Source organism: Vespula vulgaris, chromosome 8 (assembly GCF_905475345.1).
Source record: "Vespula vulgaris chromosome 8, iyVesVulg1.1, whole genome shotgun sequence".
NCBI classification, from domain to species: Eukaryota; Metazoa; Arthropoda; class Insecta; order Hymenoptera; family Vespidae; genus Vespula; species Vespula vulgaris.
Window position 1 is genome coordinate 8,649,484 of NC_066593.1, and position 24,360 is coordinate 8,673,843.

At 27.1% G+C, this 24,360-nt stretch overlaps 4 long non-coding RNA genes across 6 annotated transcripts in view; 2 read left to right on the forward strand and 2 right to left on the reverse strand.

The window, feature by feature from the left end:
- Window positions 1-1,304: 1,304 nt before the first annotated feature.
- LOC127065949 (uncharacterized) lies at window positions 1,305-15,979 on the forward strand. 2 transcript variants are annotated; one of them, XR_007782218.1, is made up of 3 exons: window positions 1,305-1,927; window positions 6,075-10,427; window positions 14,598-15,979. It is a non-coding gene; the product is annotated as an uncharacterized LOC127065949 (long non-coding RNA). The 2 variants fall into 2 exon arrangements; XR_007782217.1 differs by lacking the exon at window positions 1,305-1,927 and adding an exon at window positions 3,886-4,031.
- On the reverse strand, window positions 2,282-17,475 carry LOC127065951 (uncharacterized). Of its 2 annotated transcripts, none has more exons than XR_007782224.1 (3): window positions 17,387-17,475; window positions 13,003-13,212; window positions 2,282-2,665 (listed from the first exon to the last, which is right to left on the reverse strand). It is a non-coding gene; the product is annotated as an uncharacterized LOC127065951 (long non-coding RNA). The 2 variants fall into 2 exon arrangements; XR_007782223.1 differs by lacking the exon at window positions 17,387-17,475 and adding an exon at window positions 15,287-15,375.
- On the reverse strand, window positions 5,860-11,081 carry LOC127065952 (uncharacterized). The gene is made up of 3 exons (XR_007782225.1): window positions 10,935-11,081; window positions 8,088-8,853; window positions 5,860-6,018 (listed from the first exon to the last, which is right to left on the reverse strand). It is a non-coding gene; the product is annotated as an uncharacterized LOC127065952 (long non-coding RNA).
- A 2,566-nt stretch (window positions 17,476-20,041) lies between the features above and the next one.
- Window positions 20,042-24,360, forward strand: part of LOC127065948 (uncharacterized) — a 63,232-nt gene continuing 58,913 nt past the window's right edge. The window contains exons 1-2 of the long non-coding RNA XR_007782216.1: window positions 20,042-20,619; window positions 22,721-24,197. This is a non-coding gene — a long non-coding RNA (uncharacterized LOC127065948). The remainder of the gene's footprint in view (window positions 20,620-22,720; window positions 24,198-24,360) is intronic.

Genomic DNA, 24,360 nt, shown 5'->3' on the forward strand with positions numbered 1-24,360 from the left:
AATAGCAAAATAGAGCAAGGAAGAGACAGAGAGAGAGAGATAGATGAAAGTTCATTGTTTTCGAGGAAGGACGTCTGTCCTAACGAACGAAGTTTACGATGAGGTCTCGTATTTTTCTATTCCTGTTGCTTTCTTTTCTTTTTTTGATTTTGATTAATTAACTAATTAAATTATAAAAATTTAAATATATATATATATATATATATATATATATATATAATATTATTACCCTGAAAGAAAAAGAGAATGTTTATAGCATTTACTAGCGGACGTATACAAAGCAAATCTTATTACAATGTTTATATGTTTCTATATAAGCTGAAGTATCTAAATACACCTTATCTTATTTACTTTTGGTCGAATATCGTATGATATCAGTCTTTCCGCAACCACGGAGGTGGAATGTTGGAAGATCCCATATAAACATACGTTTGTAAATAGATACATATGTATATATGTACATATGTACATAACTAGATACATAATATACACACCCACACACACATACACAAAGTATATAGTAGTCTTTCTCTTGGGTATTACTTGAGATTTTATTATATTGTATAGACAGTAACGAGCAACCTTTGTGCTGCAAGGAGCCAAAATTACATGTCTGATATTGTTATTGATACAATTCATTATGAACTAAAAATGTTTAAATTGATTAGAAAAGAAATTAAAACTTGATAGAAAAAGAAAAAATTTTACATTATTGAAGGGTATTTGTTATTTTCGGCATCAATTTACAATGAAATGTTTTCTATAATTCCATTGATTTTCTATTAGCAATACTTTTAATGTGTACGCATAAGTGTATGTATATATATTTTTGTAATGGAACGAAATCTATTAGTTGTTTATTTTTAATTAGATATATGATTCTACTTCTCGTTAATAAACTTTACATTATTATATTGGAAGATACAATGGAAGATATTGAATTAAACACTAATACAATCTTTTATTCGTTTGTCGTTAACGTTAAGACTTTTGATAAAAGATTTCAGTACTTCGGTTAATAGTTAAAATGCGTTTCAACTGGCCATAGATAACAAAGCTCTTCACAAATGTATCAACGTAAGATGTAATATCAGTGATTAAGAAATTCACTAATTAGAGTCGACTATTGTCATTTTTCGATGCAAAATGTAAGTTGTAATTGCATTGATACGTACATGAATACGTATATGATAATGTTTTTTTATAAACCCTGAGTTACTCATTTCTGATACAGATTCAGATATATACAGATATATATATATATATATTATATTATATATTATGTATATATAAATACAGAGAGAGAGAGAGAGAGAGAGAGAAAGAGGAAGGGTAAACGAATCGAGAATTTTGAATAAAACATAGAACGATATCGAGATTAAATTGAAAGGAAACTTTGTTAGCTTCTTGACAAAAAGGCACTCTATAAGGGAAACATCAGCCATCCAAAGTACAATTATATCAAAGACCTATTCAAAGGAAAGACGATTACATAGGTATCCTATTATGATACCTTATACTTCTTATTATTCATATAAAAGAAAAGAAGAAGAAAAAAAACAGTTAAGAAGATTAAGAAAGAAATTTCATGTTTATTTCCCAATATCTTCAATTATGATTGATTTATAAAGACAATAAGAATAATAATAACAATAATAATAACAACAATAATATGAAAAAGAAGAAGAAGAACAAAGTATCTTGGTATATTCAATTTTGCTTTCTTGTTCTTATGTGGTATATGTAGCTAGTACAATGTAAATTTTAATGTGGGATTTCAATTAAACGTCATTTAATGCGTATTATGATTAATATGCATTATTCATACACATATGAATGTATATATATTTAAATGAATATCGAATTTATACCTCGTTGACAAATTAAATTTACAATATTGAAATAAGGGTGTCACGATCAGGTACACGTATCACATTCGATCGTCGACGATTTTTCTATATATAAAATATATCGATACCAAACGATATCACATTTGTTAAAAGGCATATACGTATTGCGTACATACGCGTACACGTGCATACAGAAAAATTAAGAAAAAAATAGCAAAATAGAGCGAGGAAGAGAGAGAGAGAGAGATGAATGTTCATTCTTTACGAGGAAGGACATCTGTCCTAACAAACGGAGTTTTCGATGAGGTCTCGTATTTTTCTATTCCTGTTGATTTCTTTTATTTTTTGATTTTGATTATTTAACTAATTAAATTATAAATATTTTAATATATATATATATATATACAATATATATATATATATATATATATATATATATATATATATATATAATATTATTACCCTGAAAGAAAAAGAGAATGTTTATAGCATTTACTAGCGGGCGTATACAAAGCAAATCTTATTACAATGTTTATATGTTTCTTTATCAGCTGATGTATCTAAATACACCTTATCTTATTTACTTTTGGTCGAATATCGTATGATATCAGTCTTTCCGCAACCACAGAGTTGGAAACTTGAAAGATCCCGTTTAAACATACGTTTGTAAATAGATAGATATGTATATATGTACATATGTACATAACTAGATACATAATATACACACCCACACACACGTACACAAAGTATATAGTAGTCTTTCTCTTGGGTATTACTTGAGATTTTATTATATTGTATAGACAGTAACGAGCAACCTTTGTGCTGCAAGGAGCCAAAATTACATGTCTGATATTGTTATTGATACAATTCATTATGAACTAAAAATGTTTAAATTGATTAGAAAAGAAATTAAAACTTGATAGAAAAAGAAAAAATTACACATTATTGAAGGGTATTTGTTATTTTCGGCATCAATTTACAATGAAATGTTTTCTATAATTCCATTGATTTTTTATTAGCAATACTTTTAATGTGTACGCATAAATGTATGTATATATATTTTTGTAATGGAACGAAATCTATTAGTTGTTTATTTTTAATTAGATATATGATTCTACTTCTCGTTAATAAACTTTACATTATTATATTGGAAGATACATTGGAAGATATTGAAATAAACTCTAATACAATCTTTTATTCGTTTGTCGTTAAAGTTACGAGTTTTGATAAATGATTTCGATACTTCGGTTAATAGTTAAAATGCGTTTCAACTGGCCGTAGATAACAAAGCTCTTCACAAATGTATCAAAGTAAGATGTAATACCAGTGATTAAGAAATTCACCAATTAGAGTCGACTATTGTCGTTTTTCGATGCAAAATGTAAGTTGTAATTGCATTGATACGTACATGAATACGTATATGATAATGTTTTTTTATAAACCCTGAGTTACTCATTCCTGATACAGATTCAGATATATACAGATATATATATGTATTATATATTATATATAATATGTATATATATATACAGAGAGAGAGAGAGAGAGAGAGAGAGAGAGGGAGAGAGAGAGAGAGAGAGAAAGAAAGGGTAAACGAATCGAGAATTTGAATGAAACAAAGAACGATATCGAGATTAAATTGAAAAGAAACTTTGTTAGCTCTTGACAAAAAGGCATTCGATAAGGAAGCATTAGCCGTCCAAAGTACAATTATATCAAAGACCTATTCAAATGAAAGACGATTACATAGGTATCCTATTATGATACCTTATACTTCTTATTATTCATATAAAAGAAAAGAAGAAGAAAAAAAACAGTTAAGAAGATTAAGAAAGAAATTTCATGTTTATTTCCCAATATCTTCAATTATGATTGATTTATAAACACAATAAGAATAATAATAACAATAATAATAACAACAATAATATGAAAAAGAAGAAGAAGAACAAAGTATCTTGGTATATTCAATTTTGCTTTCTTGTTCTTATGTGGTATATGTAGCTAGTACAATGTAAATTTTAATGTGGGATTTCAATTAAACGTCATTTAATGCGTATTATGATTAATATGCATTATTCATACACATATGAATGTATATATATTTAAATGAATATCGAATTTATACCTCGTTGACAAATTAAATTTACAATATTGAAATAAGGGTGTCACGATCAGGTACACGTATCACGTTCGATCCTCGACGATCTTTCTATATATAAAATATATCGATACCAAACGATATTACATTCGTTAAAATGCATATACGTATTACGTACGTACGCGTACACGTGCATACAGAAAAATTAAGAAAAAAATAGCAAAATAGAGCGAGGAAGAGACAGAGAGAGAGAGATAGATGAAAGTTCATTGTTTTCGAGGAAGGACGTCTGTCCTAACGAACGAAGTTTACGATGAGGTCTCGTATTTTTCTATTCCTGTTGCTTTCTTTTCTTTTTTTGATTTTGATTAATTAACTAATTAAATTATAAAAATTTAAATATATATATATATATATATATATATATATATAATATTATTACCCTGAAAGAAAAAGAGAATGTTTATAGCATTTACTAGCGGACGTATACAAAGCAAATCTTATTACAATGTTTATATGTTTCTATATAAGCTGAAGTATCTAAATACACCTTATCTTATTTAATTTTGGTCGAATATCGTATGAGATCAGTCTTTCGGCAACCACTGAGTTGGAAACTTGAAAGATCCCGTATGAACATACGTTTGTAAATAGATAGATATGTATATATGTACATATGTACATAACTAGACACAATATACACACCCTCACACTCATACACAAAGTATATAGTAGTCTTTCTCTTTGGTATTGCTTGAGATTTTATTATATTGTATAGACAGTAACGAGCAACCTTTGTTCTGCAATGAGCCAAAATTAAATATCTGATATTGTTATTGATAGAATTCATTATGAACTAAAAATGCTTATATTGATTAAAAAAGGAATTAATGCTTGATAGAAAAAGAAAAAATTACACATTATTGAAGGGTATTTGTTATTTTCGGCATCAATTTACAATGAAATGTTTTCTATAATTCCATTGATTTTTTATTAGCAATACTTTTAATGTGTACGCATAAATGTATGTATATATATTTTTGTAATGGAACGAAATCTATTAGTTGTTTATTTTTAATTAGATATATGATTCTACTTCTCGTTAATGAACTTTACATTATTATATTGGAAGATACATTGGAAGATATTGAAATAAACTCTAATACAATCTTTTATTCGTTTGTCGTTAAAGTTACGAGTTTTGATAAATGATTTCGATACTTCGGTTAATAGTTAAAATGCGTTTCAACTGGCCGTAGATAACAAAGCTCTTCACAAATGTATCAACGTAAGATGTAATACCAGTGATTAAGAAATTCACTAATTATAGTCGACTATTGTCATTCTTCGATGCAAAATGTAAGTTGTAATTGCATTGATACGTACATGAATACGTATATGATAATGTTTTTTTATAAACCCTGAGTTACTCATTTCTGATACAGATTGAGATATATACAGATATATATATATATTATATATTATATATTATGTATATATAAATACAGAGAGAGAGAGAGAGAGAGAGAAAGAGGAAGGGTAAACGAATCGAGAATTGAATGAAACAAAGAACGATATCGAGATTAAATTGAAAAGAAACTTTGTTACCTCTTGACAAAAAGGCATTCGATAAGGAAGCATTAGCCGTCCAAAGTACAATTATATCAAAGACCTATTCAAATGAAAGACGATTACATAGGTATCCTATTATGATACCTTATACTTCTTATTATTCATATAAAAGAAAAGAAGAAGAAAAAAAACAGTTAAGAAGATTAAGAAAGAAATTTCATGTTTATTTCCCAATATCTCCAATTATGATTGATTTATAAAGACAATAAGAATAATAATAACAATAATAATAACAACAATAATATGAAGAAGAAGAACAAAGTATCTTGGTATATTCAATTTTGCTTTCTTGTTCTTATGTGGTATATGTAGCTAGTACAATGTAAATTTTAATGTGGGATTTTATTTAAACGTGTCATTTAATGCGTATTATGATTAATATGCATTATTCATACACATATCAATGTATGTGTATTTAAATGAATATAGAATTTATACCTCGTTGACAAATTAAATTTACAATATTGAAATAAGGGTGTCACGATCAGGTACAGGCATCACGTTCGATCGTCGACGATCTTTCAATATATAAAATATATCGATACCAAACGATATTACATTTGTTAAAAGGCATATACGTATTACGTACATACGCGTACACGTGCATACAGAAAAATTGAGAAAAAAATAGCAAAATAGAGCGAGGAAGAGTGAGAGAGAGAGATGAAAGTTCATTGTTTACGAGGAAGGACATCTGTCCTAACAAACGGAGTTTTCGATGAGGTCTCGTATTTTTCTATTCCTGTTGCTTTCTTTTATTTTTTGATTTTGATTGTTTAACTAATTAAATTATAAAAATTTAAATATATATATATATATATATATATATATATAATATTATTACCCTGAAAGAAAAAGAGAATGTTTATAGCATTTACTAGCGGACGTATACAAAGCAAATCTTATTACAATGTTTATATGTTTCTATATAAGCTGAAGTATCTAAATACACCTTATCTTATTTAATTTTGGTCGAATATCGTATGAGATCAGTCTTTCGGCAACCACTGAGTTGGAAACTTGAAAGATCCCGTATGAACATACGTTTGTAAATAGATAGATATGTATATATGTACATATGTACATAACTAGACACAATATACAAACCCTCACACTCATACACAAAGTATATAGTAGTCTTTCTCTTGGGTATTGCTTGAGATTTTATTATATTGTATAGACAGTAACGAGCAACCTTTGTTCTGCAATGAGCCAAAATTAAATATCTGATATTGTTATTGATAGAATTCATTATGAACTAAAAATGCTTATATTGATTAAAAAAGGAATTAATGCTTGATAGAAAAAGAAAAAATTACACATTATTGAAGGGTATTTGTTATTTTCGGCATCAATTTACAAAGAAATGTTTTCTATAATTCCATTGATTTTTTATTAGCAATACTTTTAATGTGTACGCATAAATGTATGTATATATATTTTTGTAATGGAACGAAATCTATTAGTTGTTTATTTTTAATTAGATATATGATTCTACTTCTCGTTAATAAACTTTACATTATTATATTGGAAGATACAATGGAAGATACTGAATTAAACTATAATACAATCTTCTATTCGTTTGTCGTTAACGTTAAGAATTTGATAAAAGATTTCAATACTTCGGTTAATAGTTAAAATGCCTTTCAACTGGCCGTAGATAACAAAGCTCTTCACAAATGTATCAACGTAAGATGTAATACCAGTGATTAAGAAATTCACTAATTAGAGTCGACTATTGTCATTTTTCGATGCAAAATGTAAGCTGTAATTGCATTGATACGTACATGAATACGTATATGATAATGTTTTTTTATAAACCCTGAGTTACTCATTTCTGATACAGATTCAGATATATACAGATATATATATATATATATATATATATATATATATATATATATTACATATTATATATTATATATATATAAATATATATACAGAGAGAGAGAGAGAGAAAGAAAAAGGGTAAAGGAATCGAGAATTTGAATAAAACAAAGAACGATATCGGGATTAAATTGAAAAGAAACTTTGTTACCTCTTAACAAAAAGGCACTCGATAAGGAAGCATTAGCCGTCCAAAGTACAATTATATCAAAAACCCATTCAAATTAAAGAAGATTACATATGTATCCGATTATGATACCTTATATTTCTTATTATTCATATAAAAGAAAAGAAAAAGAAAAAAACACAGTTAAGAAGAATAAGAAAGAAATCTCCTCTTTATTTCCTAATATCTTCAATTATGATTGATTTCTAAATACAATAAGGATAATAATAACAATAATAATAACAACAATAATATGAAAAAGAAGAAGAAGAACAAAGTATCTTGGTAACTTCAATTTTGCTTACTTGTTCTTATATGGTATATGTATCTAGTACAATGTAAATTTTAATGTGGGATTTCAATTAAACGTGTCATTTAATGCGTATTATGATTAATATGCATTATTCATACACACATGAATGTATGTATATTTAAATGAATATCGAATTTATACCTCGTTGACAAATTAAATTTACAATATTGAAATAAGGGTGTCACGATCAGGTACACGCATCACGTTCGATCGTCGACGATCTTTCTATATATAAAATATATCGATACCAAACGATATTACATTCGTTAAAATGCATATACGTATTACGTACGTACGCGTACACGTGCATACAGAAAAATTAAGAAAAAAATAGCAAAATAGAGCAAGGAAGAGACAGAGAGAGAGAGATAGATGAAAGTTCATTGTTTTCGAGGAAGGACGTCTGTCCTAACGAACGAAGTTTACGATGAGGTCTCGTATTTTTCTATTCCTGTTGCTTTCTTTTCTTTTTTTGATTTTGATTAATTAACTAATTAAATTATAAAAATTTAAATATATATATATATATATATATATATATATAATATTATTACCCTGAAAGAAAAAGAGAATGTTTATAGCATTTACTAGCGGACGTATACAAAGCAAATCTTATTACAATGTTTATATGTTTCTATATAAGCTGAAGTATCTAAATACACCTTATCTTATTTACTTTTGGTCGAATATCGTATGATATCAGTCTTTCCGCAACCACGGAGGTGGAATGTTGGAAGATCCCATATAAACATACGTTTGTAAATAGATACATATGTATATATGTACATATGTACATAACTAGATACATAATATACACACCCACACACACATACACAAAGTATATAGTAGTCTTTCTCTTGGGTATTACTTGAGATTTTATTATATTGTATAGACAGTAACGAGCAACCTTTGTGCTGCAAGGAGCCAAAATTACATGTCTGATATTGTTATTGATACAATTCATTATGAACTAAAAATGTTTAAATTGATTAGAAAAGAAATTAAAACTTGATAGAAAAAGAAAAAATTTTACATTATTGAAGGGTATTTGTTATTTTCGGCATCAATTTACAATGAAATGTTTTCTATAATTCCATTGATTTTCTATTAGCAATACTTTTAATGTGTACGCATAAGTGTATGTATATATATTTTTGTAATGGAACGAAATCTATTAGTTGTTTATTTTTAATTAGATATATGATTCTACTTCTCGTTAATAAACTTTACATTATTATATTGGAAGATACAATGGAAGATATTGAATTAAACACTAATACAATCTTTTATTCGTTTGTCGTTAACGTTAAGACTTTTGATAAAAGATTTCAGTACTTCGGTTAATAGTTAAAATGCGTTTCAACTGGCCATAGATAACAAAGCTCTTCACAAATGTATCAACGTAAGATGTAATATCAGTGATTAAGAAATTCACTAATTAGAGTCGACTATTGTCATTTTTCGATGCAAAATGTAAGTTGTAATTGCATTGATACGTACATGAATACGTATATGATAATGTTTTTTTATAAACCCTGAGTTACTCATTTCTGATACAGATTCAGATATATACAGATATATATATATATATTATATATTATATATTATGTATATATAAATACAGAGAGAGAGAGAGAGAGAGAGAGAAAGAGGAAGGGTAAACGAATCGAGAATTTTGAATAAAACATAGAACGATATCGAGATTAAATTGAAAGGAAACTTTGTTAGCTTCTTGACAAAAAGGCACTCTATAAGGGAAACATCAGCCATCCAAAGTACAATTATATCAAAGACCTATTCAAAGGAAAGACGATTACATAGGTATCCTATTATGATACCTTATACTTCTTATTATTCATATAAAAGAAAAGAAGAAGAAAAAAAACAGTTAAGAAGATTAAGAAAGAAATTTCATGTTTATTTCCCAATATCTTCAATTATGATTGATTTATAAAGACAATAAGAATAATAATAACAATAATAATAACAACAATAATATGAAAAAGAAGAAGAAGAACAAAGTATCTTGGTATATTCAATTTTGCTTTCTTGTTCTTATGTGGTATATGTAGCTAGTACAATGTAAATTTTAATGTGGGATTTCAATTAAACGTCATTTAATGCGTATTATGATTAATATGCATTATTCATACACATATGAATGTATATATATTTAAATGAATATCGAATTTATACCTCGTTGACAAATTAAATTTACAATATTGAAATAAGGGTGTCACGATCAGGTACACGTATCACATTCGATCGTCGACGATTTTTCTATATATAAAATATATCGATACCAAACGATATCACATTTGTTAAAAGGCATATACGTATTGCGTACATACGCGTACACGTGCATACAGAAAAATTAAGAAAAAAATAGCAAAATAGAGCGAGGAAGAGAGAGAGAGAGAGATGAATGTTCATTCTTTACGAGGAAGGACATCTGTCCTAACAAACGGAGTTTTCGATGAGGTCTCGTATTTTTCTATTCCTGTTGATTTCTTTTATTTTTTGATTTTGATTATTTAACTAATTAAATTATAAATATTTTAATATATATATATATATATACAATATATATATATATATATATATATATATATATATATATATATAATATTATTACCCTGAAAGAAAAAGAGAATGTTTATAGCATTTACTAGCGGGCGTATACAAAGCAAATCTTATTACAATGTTTATATGTTTCTTTATCAGCTGATGTATCTAAATACACCTTATCTTATTTACTTTTGGTCGAATATCGTATGATATCAGTCTTTCCACAACCACAGAGTTGGAAACTTGAAAGATCCCGTTTAAACATACGTTTGTAAATAGATAGATATGTATATATGTACATATGTACATAACTAGATACATAATATACACACCCACACACACGTACACAAAGTATATAGTAGTCTTTCTCTTGGGTATTACTTGAGATTTTATTATATTGTATAGACAGTAACGAGCAACCTTTGTGCTGCAAGGAGCCAAAATTACATGTCTGATATTGTTATTGATACAATTCATTATGAACTAAAAATGTTTAAATTGATTAGAAAAGAAATTAAAACTTGATAGAAAAAGAAAAAATTACACATTATTGAAGGGTATTTGTTATTTTCGGCATCAATTTACAATGAAATGTTTTCTATAATTCCATTGATTTTTTATTAGCAATACTTTTAATGTGTACGCATAAATGTATGTATATATATTTTTGTAATGGAACGAAATCTATTAGTTGTTTATTTTTAATTAGATATATGATTCTACTTCTCGTTAATAAACTTTACATTATTATATTGGAAGATACATTGGAAGATATTGAAATAAACTCTAATACAATCTTTTATTCGTTTGTCGTTAAAGTTACGAGTTTTGATAAATGATTTCGATACTTCGGTTAATAGTTAAAATGCGTTTCAACTGGCCGTAGATAACAAAGCTCTTCACAAATGTATCAACGTAAGATGTAATACCAGTGATTAAGAAATTCACCAATTAGAGTCGACTATTGTCGTTTTTCGATGCAAAATGTAAGTTGTAATTGCATTGATACGTACATGAATACGTATATGATAATGTTTTTTTATAAACCCTGAGTTACTCATTTCTGATACAGATTCAGATATATACAGATATATATATATGTATTATATATTATATATAATATGTATATATATATACAGAGAGAGAGAGAGAGAGAGAGAGAGAGAGAAAGAAAGAGTAAACGAATCGAGAATTTGAATGAAACAAAGAACGATATCGAGATTAAATTGAAAAGAAACTTTGTTAGCTCTTGACAAAAAGGCATTCGATAAGGAAGCATTAGCCGTCCAAAGTACAATTATATCAAAGACCTATTCAAATGAAAGGCGATTACATAGGTATCCTATTATGATACCTTATACTTCTTATTATTCATATAAAAGAAAAGAAGAAGAAAAAAAACAGTTAAGAAGATTAAGAAAGAAATTTCATGTTTATTTCCCAATATCTTCAATTATGATTGATTTATAAAGACAATAAGAATAATAATAACAATAATAATAACAACAATAATATGAAGAAGAAGAAGAAGAAGAACAAAGTATCTTGGTATATTCAATTTTGCTTTCTTGTTCTTATGTGGTATATGTAGCTAGTACAATGTAAATTTTAATGTGGGATTTTATTTAAACGTGTCATTTAATGCGTATTATGATTAATATGCATTATTCATACACATATCAATGTATGTGTATTTAAATGAATATAGAATTTATACCTCGTTGACAAATTAAATTTACAATATTGAAATAAGGGTGTCACGATCAGGTACACGCATCACGTTCGATCGTCGACGATCTTTCAATATATAAAATATATCGATACCAAACGATATTACATTTGCTAAAAGGCATATACGTATTACGTACATACGCGTACACGTGCATACAGAAAAATTGAGAAAAAAATAGCAAAATAGAGCGAGGAAGAGAGAGAGAGAGAGATGAAAGTTCATTGTTTACGAGGAAGGACATCTGTCCTAACAAACGGAGTTTTCGATGAGGTCTCGTATTTTTCTATTCCTGTTGCTTTCTTTTATTTTTTGATTTTGATTATTTAACTAATTAAATTATAAAAATTTTAATATATATATATATATATATATATATATATATATATATATATAATATTATTACCCTGAAAGAAAAAGAGAATGTTTATAGCATTTACTAGCGGGCGTATACAAAGCAAATCGTATTACAATGTTTATATGTTTCTTTATCAGCTGATGTATCTAAATACACCTTTTCTTATTTACTTTTGGTCGAATATCTTATGATATCAGTCTTTCCGCAACCACAGAGTTGGAAACTTGAAAGATCCCGTTTAAACATACGTTTGTAAATAGATAGATATGTATATATGTACATATGTACACAACTAGATACATAATATACGCACCCAGACACACATACACAAAGTATATAGTAGTCTTTCTCTTGGATATTACTTGAGATTTTATTATATTGTATAGACAGTAACGAGCAACCTTTGTGCTGCAAGGAGCCAAAATTACATGTCTGATATTGTTATTGATACAATTCATTATGAACTAAAAATGTTTAAATTGATTAGAAAAGAAATTAAAACTTGATAGAAAAAGAAAAAATTTTACATTATTGAAGGGTATTTGTTATTTTCGGCATCAATTTACAATGAAATGTTTTCTATAATTCCATTGATTTTCTATTAGCAATACCTTTAATGTGTACGCATAAGTGTATGTATATATATTTTTGTAATGGAACGAAATCTATTAGTTGTTTATTTTTAATTAGATATATGATCCTACTTCTGCTTAATAAACTTTACATTATTATATTGGAAGATACAATGGAAGATATCGAATTAAACTCTAATACAATGTTTTATTCGTTTTTCGTTAACGTTAAGACTTTTGATAAAAGATTTCAGTACTTCGGTTAATAGTTAAAATGCCTTTCAGCTGGCCGTAGATAACAAAGCTCTTCACTAATGTATCAACGTAAGATGTAATATCAGTGATTAAGAAATTCACTAATTAGAGTCGACTATTGTCATTTTTCGATGCAAAATGTAAGTTGTAATTGCATTGATACGTACATGAATACGTATATGATAATGTTTTTTTATAAACCCTGAGTTACTCATTCCTGATACAGATTCAGATATATACAGATATATATATGTATTATATATTATATATAATATGTATATATATATACAGAGAGAGAGAGAGAGAGAGAGAGAGAGGGAGAGAGAGAGAGAGAGAGAAAGAAAGGGTAAACGAATCGAGAATTTGAATGAAACAAAGAACGATATCGAGATTAAATTGAAAAGAAACTTTGTTAGCTCTTGACAAAAAGGCATTCGATAAGGAAGCATTAGCCGTCCAAAGTACAATTATATCAAAGACCTATTCAAATGAAAGACGATTACATAGGTATCCTATTATGATACCTTATACTTCTTATTATTCATATAAAAGAAAAGAAGAAGAAAAAAAACAGTTAAGAAGATTAAGAAAGAAATTTCATGTTTATTTCCCAATATCTTCAATTATGATTGATTTATAAAGACAATAAGAATAATAATAACAATAATAATAACAACAATAATATGAAGAAGAAGAAGAAGAACAAAGTATCTTGGTATATTCAATTTTGCTTTCTTGTTCTTATGTGGTATATGTAGCTAGTACAATGTAAATTTTAATGTGGGATTTTATTTAAACGTGTCATTTAATGCGTATTATGATTAATATGCATTATTCATACACATATCAATGTATGTGTATTTAAATGAATATAGAATTTATACCTCGTTGACAAATTAAATTTACAATATTGAAATAAGGGTGTCACGATCATGTACACGCATCACGTTCGATCGTCGACGATCTTTCAATATATAAAATATATCGATACCAAACGATATTACATTTGTTAAAAGGCATATACGTATTACGTACATACGCGTACACGTGCATACAGAAAAATTGAGAAAAAAATAGCAAAATAGAGCGAGGAAGAGAGAGAGAGAGTGATGAAAGTTCATTGTTTACGAGGAAGGACGTCTGTCCTAACAAACGGAGTTTTGGATGAGGTCTCGTATTTTTCTATTCCTGTTGCTTTCTTTTATTTTTTGATTTTGATTATTTAACTAATTAAATTATAAAAATTTTAATATATATATATATATATATATATATATATATATATAATATTATTACCCTGAAAGAAAAAGAGAATGTTTATAGCATTTACTAGCGAGCGTATACAAAGCAAATCTTATTACAATGTTTATATGTTTCTTTATAATCTGATGTATCTAAATACACCTTATCTTATTTACTTTTGGTCGAATATCGTATGATATCAGTCTTTCCCCAACCACCGAGGTGGAATGTTGGAAGATCCCATATAAACATACGTTTGTAAATAGATACATATGTATATATGTACATATGTACGTAACTAGATACATAATATACACACCACACACACATACACAAAGTATATAGTAGTCTTTCTCTTGGGTATTACTTCAGATTTTATTATATTGTATAGACAGTAACGAGCAACCTTTGTTCTGCAATGAGCCAAAATTAAGTATCTGATATTGTTATTGATAGAATTCATTATGAACTAAAAATGCTTATATTGATTAAAAAAGGAATTAATGCTTGATAGAAAAAGAAAAAATTACACATTATTGAAGGGTATTTGTTATTTTCGGCATCAATTTACAATGAAATGTTTTCTATAATTCCATTGATTTTGTATTAGCAATACTTTTAATGTGTACGCATAAATGTATGTATATATATTTTTGTAATGGAACGAAATCTATTAGTTGTTTATTTTTAATTAGATATATGATTCTACTTCTCGTTAATAAACTTTACATTATTATATTGGAAGATACATTGGAAGATATCGAAATAAACTCTAATACAATCTTTTATTCGTTTGTCGTTAAAGTTACGAGTTTTGATAAATGATTTCGATACTTCGGTTAATAGTTAAAATGCGTTTCAACTGGCCGTAGATAACAAAGCTCTTCACAAATGTATCAACGTAAGATGTAATACCAGTGATTAAGAAATTCACTAATTATAGTCGACTATTGTCATTCTTCGATGCAAAATGTAAGTTGTAATTGCATTGATACGTACATGAATACGTATATGATAATGTTTTTTTATAAACCCTGAGTTACTCATTTCTGATACAGATTGATATATATACAGATATATATATATATATTATATATTATATATTATGTATATATAAATACAGAGAGAGAGAGAGAGAGAGAGAGAGAAAGAGGAAGGGTAAACGAATCGAGAATTTTGAATAAAACATAGAACGATATCGAGATTAAATTGAAAGGAAACTTTGTTAGCTTCTTGACAAAAAGGCACTCTATAAGGGAAACATCAGCCATCCAAAGTACAATTATATCAAAGACCTCTTCAAAGGAAAGACGATTACATAGGTATCCTATTATGATACCTTATACTTCTTATTATTCATATAAAAGAAAAGAAGAAGAAAAAAAACAGTTAAGAAGATTAAGAAAGAAATTTCATGTTTATTTCCCAATATCTTCAATTATGATTGATTTATAAAGACAATAAGAATAATAATAACAATAATAATAACAACAATAATATGAAAAAGAAGAAGAAGAACAAAGTATCTTGGTATATTCAATTTTGCTTTCTTGTTCTTATGTGGTATATGTAGCTAGTACAATGTAAATTTTAATGTGGGATTTCAATTAAACGTCATTTAATGCGTATTATGATTAATATGCATTATTCATACACATATGAATGTATATATATTTAAATGAATGTCGAATTTATACCTCGTTGACAAATTAAATTTACAATATTGAAATGAGGGTGTCACGATCAGGTACACGTATCACATTCGATCCTCGACGATCTTTCTATATATAAAATATATCGATACCAAACGATATTACATTCGTTAAAATGCATATACGTATTACGTACGTACGCGTACACGTGCATACAGAAAAATTAAGAAAAAAATAGCAAAATAGAGCGAGGAAGAGAGAGAGAGATAGATGAAAGTTCATTGTTTACGAGGAAGGACGTCTGTCCTAACAAACGGAGTTTTCGATGAGGTCTCGTATTTTTCTATTCCTGTTGCTTTCTTTTATGTTTTGATTTTGATTATTTAACTAATTAAATTATTAAAATTTTAATATATATATATATATATATATATATATATATATACACATATATATATATATATATATATATATACATATATATATATATATAATATTATCACACTGAAAGAAAAAGAGAATGTTTATACCATTTACTAGCTGACGTATACAAAGCAAATCTTATTACAATGTTTATATGTTTCTATATAAGCTGAAATATCTAAATACAACTTATGTTATTTACTTTCTGTCGAATATCGTATGAGATCAGTCTTTCGGCAACCACAGAGTTGGAAACTTGAAAGATCCCGTTTAAACATACGTTTGTAAATAGATAGATATGTATATATGTACATATGTACATAACTAGACACAATATACACACCCACACACTCATACACAAACTATATAGTAGTCTTTCTCTTGGGTATTGCTTGAGATTTTATTATATTGTATAGACAGTAACGAGCAACCTTTGTTCTGCAATGAGCCAAAATTAAATATCTGATATTGTTATTTATAGAATTCATTATGAACTAAAAATGCTTATATTGATTAAAAAAGGAATTAATGCTTGATAGAAAAAGAAAAAATTACACATTATTGAAGGGTATTTGTTATTTTCGGCATCAATTTACAATGAAATGTTTTCTATAATTCCATTGATTTTTTATTAGCAATACTTTTAATGTGTACGCATAAATGTATGTATATATATTTTTGTAATGGAACGAAATCTATTAGTTGTTTATTTTTAATTAGATATATGATTCTACTTCTCGTTAATAAACTTTACATTATTATATTGGAAGATACATTGGAAGATATCGAAATAAACTCTAATACAATCTTTTATTCGTTTGTCGTTAAAGTTACGAGTTTTGATAAATGATTTCGATACTTCGGTTAATAGTTAAAATGCGTTTCAACTGGCCGTAGATAACAAAGCTCTTCACAAATGTATCAACGTAAGATGTAATACCACTGATTAAGAAATTCACTAATTAGAGTCGACTATTGTCATTTTTCGATGCAAAATGTAAGTTGTAATTGCATTGATACGTACATGAATACGTATATGATAATGTTTTTTTATAAATCCTGAGTTACTCATTTCTGATACAGATTCAGATATATACAGATATATATATGTATTATATATTATATATAATATGTATATATATATACAGAGAGAGAGAGAGAGAGAGAGAGAGAGAGAGAGAGAGAGAGAGAAAGAAAGAAAGGGTAAACGAATCGAGAATTTGAATGAAACAAAGAACGATATCGAGATTAAATTGAAAAGAAACTTTGTTAGCTCTTGACAAAAAGGCATTCGATAAGGAAGCATTAGCCGTCCAAAGTACAATTATATCAAAGACCTATTCAAATGAAAGACGATTACATAGGTATCCTATTATGATACCTTATACTTCTTATTATTCATATAAAAGAAAAGAAGAAGAAAAAAAACAGTTAAGAAGATTAAGAAAGAAATTTCATGTTTATTTCCCAATATCTTCAATTATGATTGATTTATAAAGACAATAAGAATAATAATAACAATAATAATAACAACAATAATATGAAGAAGAAGAAGAAGAACAAAGTATCTTGGTATATTCAATTTTGCTTTCTTGTTCTTATGTGGTATATGTAGCTAGTACAATGTAAATTTTGATGTGGGATTTGATTTAAACGTGTCATTTAATGCGTATTATGATTAATATGCATTATTCATACACATATCAATGTATGTGTATTTAAATGAATATAGAATTTATACCTCGTTGACAAATTAAATTTACAATATTGAAATAAGGGTGTCACGATCAGGTACACGCATCACGTTCGATCGTCGACGATCTTTCAATATATAAAATATATCGATACCAAACGATATTACATTTGTTAAAAGGCATATACGTATTACGTACATACGCGTACACGTGCATACAGAAAAATTGAGAAAAAAATAGCAAAATAGAGCGAGGAAGAGAGAGAGAGAGAGATGAAAGTTCATTGTTTACGAGGAAGGACGTCTGTCCTATCAAACGGAGTTTTCGATGAGGTCTCGTATTTTTCTATTCCTGTTGCTTTCTTTTATTTTTTGATTTTGATTTATTAACTAATTAAATTATAAAAATTTAAATATATATATATATATATATATATATGTATATATATATATAATATTATTACACTGAAAGAAAAAGAGAATGTTTATACCATTTACTAGCTGACGTATACAAAGCAAATCTTATTACAATGATTATATGTTTCTATATAAGCTGAAATATCTAAATACAACTTATGTTATTTACTTTCTATCGAATATCGTATGAGAGCAGTCTTTCGGCAACCACCGAGCTGGAAAATTGGAAATAAACTCTAATATAATCTTTTATTCGTTTGTCGTTAACGTTACGACTTGTGATAAAAGATTTCAATACTTCGGTTAATAGTTAAAATGCCTTTCAACTGGCCGTAGATAACAAAGCTCTTCACAATTGTATCAACGTAAGATGTAATACCACTGATTAAGAAATTCAATAATTATAGTCGGCTATTGTCATTTTTCAATGCAAGATGTAAGTCGTATTTGCATTGATACGGGGATAAATACGTATATGATAATGTTTTTTTATAAACCCTGAGTTACTCATTTCTGATACAGATTCAGATATATTCGTATAAAATAATATATATATATATATATATATATATATATATATATATTTATATATTAATGTATATACAGAGAGTGAGAGTGTGAGAGAGAGAGAAAGAAAAAGGGTAAAGGAATCGAGAATTTGAATAGAACAAAGAACGATATCGAGATTAAATTGAAAGGAACTTTGTTAGATCTTGACAAAGAGGCACTGGATTAGGAAAGATCAGCTATCCAAAGTACAATTATATCAAAGACCCATTCAAATGAAAGACGATTACATAGGTTTCCGATTATGATACCTTATACCTCTTATTATTCATATAAAAGAAAAGAAGAAGAAAAAAAACAGTTAAGAAGAATAAGAAAGAAATCTCATCTTTATTTCCCAATATCTTCAATTATGATAGATTTCTAAATACAATAAGGATAATAATAACAATAATAACAACAACAATAATATGCAGAAGAAGAAGAAGAAGAAGAATAAAGTATCTTGGTATATTCAATTTTGCTTTCTTGTTCTTATGTGGTATATGTATCTAGTACAATGTAAATTTTAATGTGGGATTTCAATTAAACGTGTCATTTAATTCGTATTATGATTAATATGCATTATTCGTACACATATCAATGTATGTTTATTTAAATGAATATAGAGTTTATACCTCGTTGACAAATTAAATTTACAATATTGAAATAAGGGTGTCACGATCAGGTACACGCATCACGTTCGATCGTCGACGATCTTTCTATATATAAAATATATCGATACCAAACGATATTACATTTGTTATAAGGCATATACGTATTACGTACATACGCGTACACGTGCATACAGAAAAATTAAGAAAAAAATAGCAAAATAGAGCGAGGAAGAGAGAGAAAGAGAGAGATGAAAGTTCATTGTTTACGAGGAAGGACGTCTGTCCTAACAAACGGAGTTTTCGATGAGGTCTCGTATTTTTGTATTCCTGTTGCTTTCTTTTATTTTTTGATTTTGATTAATTAACTAATTAAATTATAAAAATTTTAATATATATATATATATACATATATATATATATATAATATTATTACACTGAAAGAAAAAGAGAATGTTTATACCATTTACTAGCTGACGTATACAAAGCAAATCTTATTACAATGTTTATATGTTTCTATATAAGCTGAAATATCTAAATACAACTTATGTTATTTACTTTCTGTCGAATATCGTATGAGATCAGTCTTTCGGCAACCACCGAGGTGGAATGTTGGAAGATCCCATACAAACATACATTTGTAAATAGATACATATGTGTATATGTACATATGTACGTAACTAGATACATAATATACACACCCACACACACATACACAAAGTACACAGTAGTCTTTCTCTTGGGTATTGCTTGAGATTTTCTTATATTGTATGGACAGTAACGAGCAACCTTTGTTCTGCAATGAGCCAAAATTAAATATCTGATATAGTTATTGATACATTATGAACTAAAAATGTTTAAATTGATTAAAAAGAAATTAATACTTGATAGAAAAAGAAAAAATTACACATTATTGAAGGGTATTTGTTATTTTCGGCATCAATTTACAATGAAATGTTTTCTATAATCCTATTGATTTTTTATTAGCAATACTTTTAATGTGTACGCATAAATGTATGTATATATATCTTTGTAATGGAACGAAATCTATTAGTTGTTTATTTTTAATTAGATATATGATTCTACTTCTCGTTAATAAACTATACATTATTATATTGGAAGATACAATGGAAGATATCGAATTAAACTCTAATACAATCTTTTATTCGTTTGTCGTTAACGTTAAGACTTTTGATAAAAGATTTCAATACTTCGGTTAATAGTTAAAATGCCTTTCAACTGGCCGTAGATAACAAAGCTCTTCACAAATGTATCAACGTAAGATGTAATACCACTGATTAAGAAATTCACTAATTATAGTCGACTATTGTCATTTTTCGATGCAAGATGTAAGTCGTATTTGCATTGATACGCAGATGAATACGTATATGATAATGTTTTTTTATAAACCCTGAGTTTATTTCTGATACAGATTGAGATATATACAGATATATATATATATATATATATATATATATATATATATATATATATATATATATATTATATATAATATGTATATATATATACAGAGAGAGAGAGAGAGAGAGAGAGAGAGAGAGAGAGAGAGAAAGAAAGGGTAAACGAATCGAGAATTTGAATAAAACAAAGAACGATATCGAGATTAAATTGAAAAGAAACTTTGTTAGCTCTTGACAAAAAGGCATTCGATAAGGAAGCATTAGGCGTCCAAAGTACAATTATATCAAAAACCCATTCAAATTAAAGAAGATTACATATGTATCTGATTATGATACCTTATATTTCTTATTATTCATATAAAAGAAAAGAAAAAGAAAAAAAAAACAGTTAAGAAGAATAAGAAAGAAATCTCATCTTTATTTCCCAATATCTTCAATTATGATAGATTTCTAAATACAATAAGGATAATAATAACAATAATAACAACAACAATAATATTCAGAAGAAGAAGAAGAAGAAGAATAAAGTATCTTGGTATATTCAATTTTGCTTTCTTGTTCTTATGTGGTATATGTATCTAGTACAATGTAAATTTTAATGTGGGATTTCAATTAAACGTTTCATTTAATTCGTATTATGATTAATATGCATTATTCGTACACATATCAATGTATGTGTATTTAAATGAATATAGAGTTTATACCTCGTTGACAAATTAAATTTACAATATTGAAATAAGGGTGTCACGATCAGGTACACGCATCACGTTCGATCGTCGACGATCTTTCTATATATAAAATATATCGATACCAAACGATATTACATTTGTTATAAGGCATATACGTATTACGTACATCCGCGTACACGTGCATACAGAAAAATTAAGAAAAAAATAGCAAAATAGAGCGAGGAAGAGAGAGAAAGAGAGAGATGAAAGTTCATTGTTTACGAGGAAGGACGTCTGTCCTAACAAACGGAGTTTTCGATGAGGTCTCGTATTTTTGTATTCCTGTTGCTTTCTTTTATTTTTTGATTTTGATTAATTAACTAATTAAATTATAAAAATTTTAATATATATATATATACATATATATATATATATATAATATTATTACACTGAAAGAAAAAGAGAATGTTTATACCATTTACTAGCTGACGTATACAAAGCAAATCTTATTACAATGTTTATATGTTTCTCTATAAGCTGAAATATCTAAATCCACCTTATGTTATTTACTTTCTGTCGAATATCGTATGAGATCAGTCTTTCGGCAACCACCAAGGTGGAATGTTGGAAGATCCCATATAAACATACGTTTGTAAATAGATACATATGTACATAACTAGATACATAATATACACACCCACGCACACATACACAAAGTATACAGTATTCTTTCTCTTGGGTATTGCTTGAGATTTTCTTATATTGTATGGACAGTAACGAGCAACCTTTGTTCTGCAATGAGCCAAAATTAAATATCTGATATTGTTATTGATACATTATGAACTAAAAATGTTTAAATTGATTAAAAAGATATTAATACTTGATAGAAAAAGAAAAAATTACACATTATTGAAGGGTATTTGGTATTTTCGGCATCAATTTACAATGAAATGTTTTCTATAATCCTATTGATTTTTTATTAGCAATACTTTTAATGTGTACGCATAAATGTATGTATATATATCTTTGTAATGGAACGAAATCTATTAGTTGTTTATTTTTAATTAGATATATGATTCTACTTCTCGTTAATAAACTTTACATTATTATATTGGAAGATACAATGGAAGATATCGAATTAAACTCTAATACAATCTTTTATTCGTTTGTCGTTAACGTTAAGACTTTTGATAAAAGATTTCAATACTTCGGTTAATAGTTAAAATGCCTTTCAACTGGCCGTAGATAACAAAGCTCTTCACAAATGTATCAACGTAAGATGTAATACCACTGATTAAGAAATTCACTAATTATAGTCGACTATTGTCATTTTTCGATGCAAGATGTAAGTCGTATTTGCATTGATACGCAGATGAATACGTATATGATAATGTTTTTTTATAAACCCTGAGTTTATTTCTGATACAGATTGAGATATATACAGATATATATATATATATATATATATATATATATATATATATATATATTATATATAATATGTATATATATATACAGAGAGAGAGAGAGAGAGAGAGAGAGAGAGAGAGAGAGAGAGAGAGAGAGAGAGAAAGAAAGGGTAAACGAATCGAGAATTTGAATAAAACAAAGAACGATATCGAGATTAAATTGAAAAGAAACTTTGTTAGCTCTTGACAAAAAGGCATTCGATAAGGAAGCATTAGGCGTCCAAAGTACAATTATATCAAAAACCCATTCAAATTAAAGAAGATTACATATGTATCTGATTATGATACCTTATATTTCTTATTATTCATATAAAAGAAAAGAAAAAGAAAAAAAAAAACAGTTAAGAAGAATAAGAAAGAAATCTCATCTTTATTTCCCAATATCTTCAATTATGATAGATTTCTAAATACAATAAGGATAATAATAACAATAATAACAACAACAATAATATGCAGAAGAAGAAGAAGAAGAAGAATAAAGTATCTTGGTATATTCAATTTTGCTTTCTTGTTCTTATGTAGTATATGTATCTAGTACAATGTAAATTTTAATGTGGGATTTCATTTAAACGTGTCATTTAATGCGTATTATGATTAATATGCATTATTCATACACATATCAAGGTATGTGTATTTAAATGAATATAGAATTTATACCTCGTTGACAAATTAAATTTACAATATTGAAATAAGGGTGTCACGATCAGGTACACGCATCACGTTCGATCGTCGACGATCTTTCTATATATAAAATATATCGATACCAAACGATATTACATTTGTTGAA